Below are 11,192 nucleotides of genomic sequence, written 5' to 3'. Positions count from 1 at the left end.
TAGGTCAGTGATAGCTGATCTTTTTGTTGTTGGGTGCCTAAAATGCGAGGGCACGTGCCCGCATTTTACACCCATAATGCAAAGCATGCCTCCACATTTTCATGCGCGTACAACCGCCCCCCCTGCTCCCCCTCCCATACACACTGCACTGCTCACGTTCAAGCTGACCTTGGTATTCTTCTGGGGTGTTGCCCTTCCCAGGCTTCAAGAAAAGCTCCAGAGCCTGGGAAGGGTGAAAAAGTCCAGTAGGCCTGTTGGGCCTGTTTTTTGCCCTCCTCAGACTCCGGAGGCACACATGCCATAGGTTCGCCATCATGGTGCTAGGTTGTCAGAAGCTGAGACAAATAACAGGAACTCACTCTGTTATGCGGTGCTAGGTGATTCGAACTGCTGAACTGCCAACCTTTCTGATCATCAAGCTCAGCGTCTTCGCAACTGAGCCTCTGTGTCCCTACAAATGACAGATATCCATTTATTAATGCAAGAGAAACAAAATATAGCCCTTCTCTCAGGGAAATGAGTGGTAAGACATACAAAATATAAACAAAGCAAGTCTGATATGATTAAATATTTTCCTAAGAGATAAATAGAAATAACATAATGCAAACTATCTTGAGAACATAATTATTGCTAGACTATTGATGCATACCAATCTAAAGAATGATAGTTTGTAGCTAGAAGATCTTGAACATTATATTAATTTCCCCATTCCAGCCTATAAGCAATTTGGAAAGAAGGTGTCACCTGTTTTTTAAAAACTCCTGATCCACTTTTCACTGTCAGAGTGAAAGCACTATAAAGTTATTTCTCTGCACTTTGCCTGCACACACTTTCAGGTACGGTTGAGACCTCGTGATATATATAGATTCTATGGAGATTCTCAGCAATCCAGGTTGAACTGAAGAAGCTTCTTGGATGAGAAACGAAAGATCTTTAAGGAAAAAACAAAGTCCAGTTGCCTTTTGAAAAAGCATCTTTGCGATATATAGCTTAAAAATAAGTTTATTGCATAATACCACTTTAAATTACATCCTCATACAAATTGCCTGACATGTTCAATGTTAACCTTAATGAAAAAAAAATAGTTTTATAAAAGGGAGTCCTACAAGTTTATTTATCAATGCACCACAGAATTTAAGAAACTCTGAGGTTGGCTTAAGGAAATAATTTGTCTACCTGTTTAATCTTTTCTTCAATTCCCAAGTGTTATGCTATGAGAAAACCACAAATGCATATGAACATATCAATTGGTTTATCCTTACATATTAACAAATTACATGATTAAAAATTCCCAGGCTAGTTCATATAAGGAAATGTTGGATATTAGGAGATTAAAACTGCAGGAGTAGAAATGTAATAAAATCAGCTAAATAAAGTCATCCGATCTGTGACAAACGCTCTCAGTGGTGGACTTGGAAATTTGATCAAATGAACTGTCTTGAACTGATACCGAGATGACATTTGGATAAACTCTAACTGAACCATTCCGTGAAGGACATTTCACTTGTGGAGCACAGCAAATGGTGGTGGTGGGGGAGACTTATCTTGCTCATCTTACATCAACATTTGGGGAGGAAAGGGGAGGTGAACGGAACGAAATGGAATGGAACAGAAGGGAACAAAAAGGGAAAAGAGTCTGGTAGTATCGTAACAGCATGTTTCAAGTGACAGATTTAGGGATATCTTTAGGCAGCAGTAATGTATCAGTAATCCTGTTTATTATTAATACAACTAACTGCCAGAAGAAAAGGAATTTTTGTGCTTACAGCTGCAAGCATCATAGTACTTCAATTTGTCTTTAGTGCTAACAAGGCCAGGTAGCTGACAGAAGCATTTGAACCATTTGAATAAGATTTACTGTCTTGTCCTGGATCTAACCCAGAAGCATTCCTCAGCATTGCTGCTTCTCACATCATTTAACTAAATTGCACTTGGGATACTTTACATATAAAATATATTCTGTTAGTCAGCTATGGCTTTCTCTTGTTCCTGTATTAAGCAAAGCTCACACAATTAGAACAATGGGCACTGACAGAACCTATCCCGGGAACTTAAAGATTTGCATAACTTAAAGGATATTTTGTGGTGGTAAGAATGGTGATGGAGGAGGAGAAATTGAACATGCATTCAGAAACTAAATTTAATTGTTAAATTTAATTGTTAAGAAGTATTCCTATTAAATAATTTGACGCCATTTAATTTGACGTCCAAATAATTGATTTTTTGTATTCTTTTCAAAGTGCACATTAAGTAATCCATGCATGATACCCAACTTTTCATCTCTACCCCAAACTACCCAAACGATGCCCTTGACGTGATGTCCCGATGCCTGGAGGCTGTGCGGATCTGGATGGGGAGGAACAGGCTCAAACTCAATTCCTCCAAGACTGAGTGGCTGTGGTTTCCGTCATCCCGATTTGTGCATCTTGTTCCATCTTTGACGATAGGGGGAGAAATTTTAGCCCCCTCAGAGAGGGCCCGCAATCTGGGAGTCCTCCTGGACACGAGGCTTAGTTTAGAAGAACACCTGACGGCCATGACCAGGGGAGACTTTTACCAGGTTCACCTGGTACGTCAGTTGCGCCCCTTCCTGGATCGGGATGCTCTATGCACAGTCACTCATGCCCTCATCCTTTCTTGCCTGGACTACTGCAACACTCTCTACACGGGGCTGCCCTTGAAGAGCACCTGGAGGCTTCAGCTGGTCCAGAATACAGCCGCATGGGTTATCTTGGAGATACCTAGATGCTCCCGTGTTACACCCCTTTTAGGCGGCCTGCACTGGTTGCCGGTTGTTTTCCGGGTGCGATTCAAGGTACTAATTATGACCTTTAAAGCACTCCATGGCTTAGGCCCAGGGTACCTGCGAGACCACCTACTGCCACCAGTAGCCTCCAACCGTCCAGTGCGATCCCACAGAGTTGGCCTCCTCAGGGTGCCGTCCGCCAGACAGTGTCGGCTAGCGACCTCCAGGGGGAGAGCCTTCTCTGTGGGAGCGCCTTGCCCTCTGGAATGAGCTGCCCCCGGAGCTTCGCATAATCCCTGATCTCTGGTCCTTCCGATGCGCCCTAAAAAGTTGGCTTTCCAGAAGCCGGCCTGGCCTGTTAATTTTATCTAATTTTTAAAATGTTAGTGTTATATTAATTAGGTTTGTTTCCTGGATTGTTTCTAATTTTCTTTTAAGTTTTGTAATATGTGTTTTTTAATGCTGTACGCTACCCTGAGTCCTTTGGGAGAAGGGCGGCATATAAATCCAATAAAACAAACAAAACAAACAAACATTTAAAAAGAAAATGAGTTATTGATGTGTTTGTGACCTTGATAAACTTTACTGATGCCTAACATTCAAGATTTACAGAACCAACTTAATTTGGATTGATAACAGAAAATGAAGATATGCAGGATAAAACAACATTTTATTTTTCCCAATGACTGCAGTGGGGGAGAATTAATTGGCAGACACCCATTCCTGAATGAGTTGGTACTATGGTTTTTCTACATATTTTGCCTCATCCTCCCCTAATTTATTCATCAGGACCATCCAATGATAACAATCATCCAATGGCATTTGCCACCTAAGAAAATGCCTTAGTGATGAGACTAGGATTCTTCTAAAGTTGCAAGTTATATTTCTGTTGAATAGGGAATACATCTGAGTGTACATTCAAGAGCTGTAAAAGCAATATAAAAGAAAGTAATTTGTCATATAGTCCATGGTTTGTCCAAGATTGACCACCACAAGATGTAGTGATGATTGATTAATTATAGGCCATCAAGATATTTCCAATTCCTTGCAACCATATAGATAGATTACTCATCCCTAATGTAATTGAGCCAACCACCTTATTTTATTTTATTTTACTTAGTTTGTCAAACATGTACAAGATAACAGGTATAAGTATAAACATGGACATGAACAAAGGAAATGAGTAGAAAAATATGGGGACATTAGGACAGGGACAGAAGGCACACTGATTGCCTTATGCACGCCCCCTTGTTGCTGATCATCATCTTCTCTTTCCTTTCAACTTGCCCAGTATTAGAGCATTTTCCAGAGAGATGGATCTTAACTTAATGAATCTAATACTGGATAATTTGACCCACGTCATTTGTGCCTTGAGTGAAAACTCTGCGCTGATATATTTAAAGATCCATTTATTCATTTTCTTGGCTGATTAAAGGCACCCATAGAAAGAAAAAAATCAGCGATAACTAGCAGTGATTTGGTCAAATTTTAAATGTAAAACTCAGTTGAAATAACTCAGTTGAAATGGAACTCTTCCAAAATACAATTAATTTAAATCTAAAACTGGGAATACAGGAGGCCCTTAAGAACTGGCTCTGTTCCCAGGCCTGGGGTTGGTGTTTTTGTGCAGCCTCTGTCATTTTTTAAAAAATGGCTGTTGTTTCATTATTATGTTTTTTAACTGTTTTAATTGTATATTTTAACGTTGTAAGCCTCAGAGACTTTTGGGGTGGGCAGTCATAGTAAATATTTTCACTTATCTTCCTATAACAGGAGAGATATTGTATAGTGGTTAACAATTATAATCACAATGAATAATTTCACCAAATACATCCAGTAACTGGTTTTTGAAAATATTCCATAGATTTGTGTGCTCCAAACTACTTTTTTCTTCCAGGAACCGGAAAGTGAAAAAAATGTTTGTGGTCAGGTCTGTTCCCTGAAGATTTGGACAAGGAAAGGAAGTAGATCTTCCCCAATTATTTATATACTGTTGTAGTCACCAGTGGCCTGTGGAGCTGGCAACAGTGTTGGACAGCGAGGAGATTGGGGAAGAACATGGGCCAATCTTGGGGTCTGGGGAAGGCTCAGTGAGGGTTCTGCATCAGAGGCAGAGAGGGGGCCAGAGCCATTTGGGAGTTATGTGCTGCCTCCGGAGCCTCCAGAGTTAGACAGCAGCGAGGCAGAGGAACAGGCTCCCCTGTTCCCAATGCAACGCATTCACAGAGCTGCCAGAAGGCAAGATCAGTTAAGGCAGAACGGATGACTCGGGAGTAAGGCTTAAAGGTGATTGGCCCTTCCTATAGGAAATAAAGGAGGAGCAAAGGCACATGAGCCTTTGCAGGAAGCAACCTGGTTCATGCTGGTCAGTTTACCTTCTGAAGTTCTGTTCTGATTCTTTGCTCCATGTGGCCTTGCCAAGCTAATTTCCAATTAAGTCTTTGGCAGCGTTTTCAGGAAGATAAAGGTGGGTGCTTATCAGCCTTACCCCGAAGGACTTTGGCAGCCTACTGTAGAACTCTTTACAACTATTTGGGACTCATTACGGGCTGTGAATGAACATAATTCCCAGTGTTTGAAATAAAAATAGGTATTTTGGGGACTATTAGAATGTGCTTTTTACTGTCTCAGGAAGCCTAGGTCAGGACATATACTACTAAAACACTCGACTGAATGAAATGGTGCATCGTAGCACAAAATGGTTTCTACCAAGGTTCCTCTGATGGGCTAACCTACAGACTGTGTAAAAGATCCAGGACCCATGATTTGAAATTGAAGTTCATGAGTTGAAATTGGGCAAATTGTATAAAACATTTAATGACATAAAATGTTCATAAAGCATTTTATGACATGAGACAAAATGTCATAAGACATTTCCTGTGGTCAGTTCCTGATGTTTGATCTGCTATACAATTCACCATAGGCTACTTTCAAGGCAGATGCATCTCTGAATATTTTCCTGAATTTTTAAGAACTTTTCAAGTACATCACAATTTCTGCCTTTGCTGAAGGCATTGAGGAATCTGGTGAAGAAATATCCCTGAAATGATAGTTCAAGGGATCATGGGTTATCTAGATCTAGGCAGCAGGTCTTCAAGGCTATTTTTGTTTTTAATGGATAGTTAGTTTAGTTTAGTTTAGTTTATTGTCATTGTACCTTGTACAATGAAATTAAATCCCATCTTCAGTGTATATTAGAACTATAAAAATAAAATACACATCATTCACATTCTATACAAATTTAGACTATTATAACAGTAGAGAGAAAATGAGCAATTATTGATTTTAAAAACCCAGATTCTTACATAGGGGAGGAACAGTGACGTGCGGTGTGGTTTATGGCTGTTGAGGCACAGGCACAGTGGTGGGTTTCAAATATTTTTAGACTTGTGGATTTCAACTCCCAGAATTCCACAGCCAGGCATGTTCAGTTCCGATTTAAAATGACAGCATTTGTTTCTCTCTCCCTTCCTTCCCCTCTAACACACACACACACACACACACACACACACACAAACACACAAGTTGGATTGGACTATCTCTCCTACGCCCTTCCCTCTCTCACTCACTCTCAAACAAACACACACACAGACACAAAAATTGGATTGGATATCTTTTCCAGTGGCTTGAAAGCAGCTCCTCTGCCATCACCCCCCTTCCCCTGCTGCCTTCCCCAAACACCTCCACCATTGCAAATGCAGCCTGCTGTCTGGGTGGAAAATGCCTGGAACGCAATAAAGCCCACCCACTCACCTCCTGCTGGCAGGCTGGAGTGAGAGGAGAGGCAGAGAAGCTGGAGGGGAGCCGATCCGAGCCTTCCAAAAGAAAGAGGCTGGGGGAAAGTGTGTGTGCTACAGCATGGCTCTTTGCCTGGCTTCCGTGGATGACTCTGCTTAACTGTTAAAAAAAGCCTCTAAAAAGCACCCTCTACTATGAGGCAGGAGAACTGCTGCCTCACCTACGTCAGGAATTTTTAGGCTTTTAACCCTTGCTTAACTCTGCTTGAGTGACCATAAAACGCCTAAAGTCAGACTAGAGGAGGCATGCAGTTCTCCTGCTTCATAGTAGAGGGTGCTTTTTAAGAGGCTTTTTTTTAAACAGTTAAGCAGAGTCATCCACGGTGAGGCAGCAACTAGCTCAGCTTTTTCCTTTTACATTTTCTTTTCTTTTCATTATGAGAGTGGTGAGGCTGTGCCTCACTTGCCTCACCTGACTGCACATCACTGGGGAGGAGGCTGATAAAAAGGCACATTCTGGTTACCAAGACCTGAATGTAGGGGGTGCCTCTGAGTGCTTGTTTGTGTACGCCTCTTAGTAATTTGGAATGCCAAAATACAAGATCATCCTTCAAGGCCTTTCTTCCTTGAGCACCTGCAAGTTCCTGACCAGATGTTTAAAAAATCAGCACGCATAGTGAGAATTTTTCTAATCTTCAGTAGGTGATACTAATTGGGCTTCTAGTTTCTTGCATATTTACTAAAACATTGTTTACTGTATGTCACCCAGAATCATGTTTGGGAGATGGGAAGCTATATAAATATGACAAATAAATAAAAATAGGTTTTTAATCCATTATTATTATTATAAAGGAGAGTGAATCTGCAAATCCTCTACATAGCCACTATTCTGGATGATTTTCAGAGGATCCAAGAATCGACATCAATAAAGTGGCACTTAAAGGTGACCTACAGTTTCTTTCCATGAAGCGCATAATTTGCCTTGATTGATTGATTTATACCCCACCTCTATTAGCAGCAGGCATAGGAGGAAGATCAAGAAGAAAAAGTACCATGGCAGGGCAAGCTCCTGCATAGGATCTATCATGAACAGATAGCTATTTATTACCATTTTCATTCAGACTTCCATTTTGATAGTGTGTCAGAACCACCCGTTTCCTTCTTTATGTAACACAAGGTCTAAAATCCCTTTAAATGAGATTTGGAAAGAGTCACCTCTGAAAATAGAATATTAAGTAGTCCATTTATAGAAACTACCAAGTTTACAGCATGATACAAAACTGCAGTAAATATTATGCAATTAAGCTGCTGTAAAATACAATTGGCTTCAAAGGACCAGGGCAAGTTGGAGCTATCATTTTTCACTTTTCTAATTAATTATAAAAAAATGAATCATATAACTTTATATGTGAATGAACCTCATATCATTTGAATAATTGAGATATTTTATAGTGATCCTTTTAATTTCATAGGTTTTGTGGGACTAAAAATCTCCTCTATCTTAGGATGTTGTAACAGCATAATGCAACTTTTCAAAAAATGACACCATATAGAGTCCTTTTATATTTGAAATTCAACTGAACGATTCTATTAATGTCAAGAGGCAACCCACAAAAATTGCCTCCATTTTTTCTTCGTTGCTATCATAGGAGCAATAGAAACTAGTATGTTGATTACTCATGCATTGAATTCAATTATATAAGGGAGGTCACCCACAAGCATACTCAGAAAACTCTGAAAATAGAATACAAGCATTCTAGTCTCTGAGTTCAAAGATATTGTGACATGTGGTAACATAGAATTAAATTAGAGATGTTTGGAACCAAGAGATAGAGTTACATTTTATTAACATAATTTCTGTATCCCAATCTCACCGCTGTGAGTAATATTTAAAAAGGAATGTTTTTCAAAGCTTCTAAAATCAGGAAAGGGACCAAACATATCTCCAGAGACATATTCCAGTGTTGAGATGCAACCAAAAAGGCTCTTCTTCATTTTACATAGGTGCAGCACCCTCAACAGACCCTCTCTTGATGAATTAACAGGATGGACAGTCTCATTTTGGACAAGAGGGTCATTGATACCACATCAAACAGACACTTTTTATGTGGTAACCAGCAATTTGACCTGGGAATATATGCAGAACAACATTAAAAATAGATGGTTTCCTGCAGTGATAAGGTCTATCTGCCACAAATCTAACAACTGCATTTTATAACAATTGTAGCTTCTAAGGTTCAAAGACAAGGTTTCTAGTGGCTGCTGAAGTTATAACAGTTTCCAAATGTCACCTTGGAGACAAACAATTGGGATCTTTGAATGGGAGGACATGTTTGAGTTAGGTTCTGATTCTTCACTCAACTATATCTTTTAGCAGTCACAGTGACCATGATGAAATATAGTCCAAATTCCCAGGAGGGAGGGAGGGAGGAGGAAGTGCATATCAGAGAAGCAGGAGACAACTCAATTCAGACAGTTTGTGTGAGAGTAAGATGGTGAAGGTGTACTCCCCAGTAATTAACAGAATAATGGAATTGAAAGGGACTTTGGAGGTCTTCTATTACAACTTCCTGCACAAGCAGGAAACCTGATACCATTCCAGACAAGTAGCTGTCCAATGTCTTCTTAACAGCATCCAGTGATGGAGCACTTATAACTTCTGAAGACAAGCCACTCCACTGGTCTCACTATTAGGAAATTTCTCCTTAGTTCTAGGTTGCTTCTTTCCTTGATTAGGTTCAATCCATTGTTTCTTGTCTTGCTTTCTTGTATTTTGTAAAATAGATTGACCCCCATCTTCTTTGTGGCAGCCTCTCAAAGATATTACCTTGGTGCAACACCTTCAATGGCCGTATTAATTGATGTAGAAGTGGATAAATGAACAGAACATGCAGCAAGCTGTACTGTTTGTGGTAAAGACAGAACTGCCGAAGTTAGAAATTGTAAGGAGGAAAACGTAGTTGGACTGAATGGCTTAGGAAACAGAATGAAGCAGGAGAACAATTTAGTAGTTTCTGCCAATCCAATAATTTCTTCATTGTTTGCTCAGTCTTGAAAAACCAAATAATACCTAAGTATATACATTAGCATCACTAGATGGTGTATGCAGAAATCATATTGACCATATTATTTCTACAAGGAAATGGAGCTGCTCAATGCGACCAATGGCTGGATGTAGAACATATCATGAACAGTTCATGTACAAATTCCAAGCCACGCTAAAATGGAAAAAGAAAGCAACCCATTTCTGTGACATGATTGTGTATTTCTAGTTAAGTAATAATTATATATAAAATTGTAGCTATGCATATGAATTAATACCTGTCAATTTTATGGAACTTGGTGAGCTATTTTGTCCTCTTCTTGGAGTGAAACATGACTGGTCCATTTAACCCCAATATCCAGAAGCTACGAATAAGAAGTTTCCTGATAAAGCCAATAAGAAGCATTTATGAAACTGTACTACAATAGAATTTTTAGGTTATTTTTATTATTGCCTAATTTTATAAAATAAACCACTAAACCATTGTGGATTTTAGATTAAAAAGTATATATAATTGCTAATTTCCTAAGCAACTAATTAACAAAGATCTTCGAAACTGATAATATAAATGTCTTGGGGGGGGGAAGGTAAACAGAAACATTTTTCTTGAGAAAATTTATTTTGCTTTGTATTTTCTATGGAATGCTGAGCAAATAATTTATTTTTATATCCCAAGTGCAAATAAGTAATCATATTAGGTTTTTTGTCTTTAGCTACAATTGCAATTTTCCCAGAGTATTAATAAGAATGTAGGTGGAGTTTCAAAAAAAGCAGAAGTATGTGGGAGGATTTTCTTGAATATTTGTTGATTGAAAGAGAAAACAAAATTTTCTTTATTTTTTGTTAATGGTAAATGATTTTCTTGAGCAGTAATTTTTGACTGGCAAGTTTACATTCTATTATTGAAATGACTTAGAAGAAGGCACAGTAAGAGATTTTTTTATTATTATTGTGGGCTCTATTTCAATATTTAAATTCAGAAATAATATGTTTTGTTTCACTTAAGTGCCTATATTTAATTTTCTCTAGCAATTAGGAGAACTATGTAATGGCATTGTGAATTACAATGCTAAAAAATCCTATAGTAAGGTTGGAAAGGTTGCATACATTTACAGGAAAGGTAGCTACAGAAAAGGTTTATTACGATAAGACAGTTTAGTATGTGAGAGTCAAAGAAAACTCTGCATTTTATGAAATGATCCTGAACAACTATCATATATATAGAATTTGGTCTTTGGCATGCTATCGCAAACCATCCTAAATATGGATGAATGATGATATATCAGAAAGGAAACCATTTGGCAGGATGTGGCAGATCTGAAAATTAGCATGAGCGAAGCTTTTTTCACAGTGAGTTTGTGTCAAATTGGGTCAGTGCATTTATAAATCAAGTATGGTACTGCGCAAGGTGTTTTGTTACTGGAAGAAAAAACAAACAAGTTGTCCTTCTTATTCTGTTTAAAAAGTCAACTGCAGTGGTGACTAAACATTTAACAGTTAGCAATGGGACAGCATTCTGTTAATGTATTTAAAACCAGAAGAGAAACTTAAAAGTTGCACAACATCTTTAATATGATATGTGTTCTCCAAACTTCCTATGGCTTCCCATGGCTACTACTTCACTATCTAATATTAGCAAAGGCTCAATGTCAATTGTTTTTTTCTT

Source organism: Natrix helvetica (assembly GCF_964273705.1).
Source record: "Natrix helvetica genome assembly, chromosome: 4".
Classification (NCBI taxonomy): Eukaryota; Metazoa; Chordata; class Lepidosauria; order Squamata; family Natricidae; genus Natrix; species Natrix helvetica.
Note: the sequence above shows the minus strand (reverse complement) of the source record.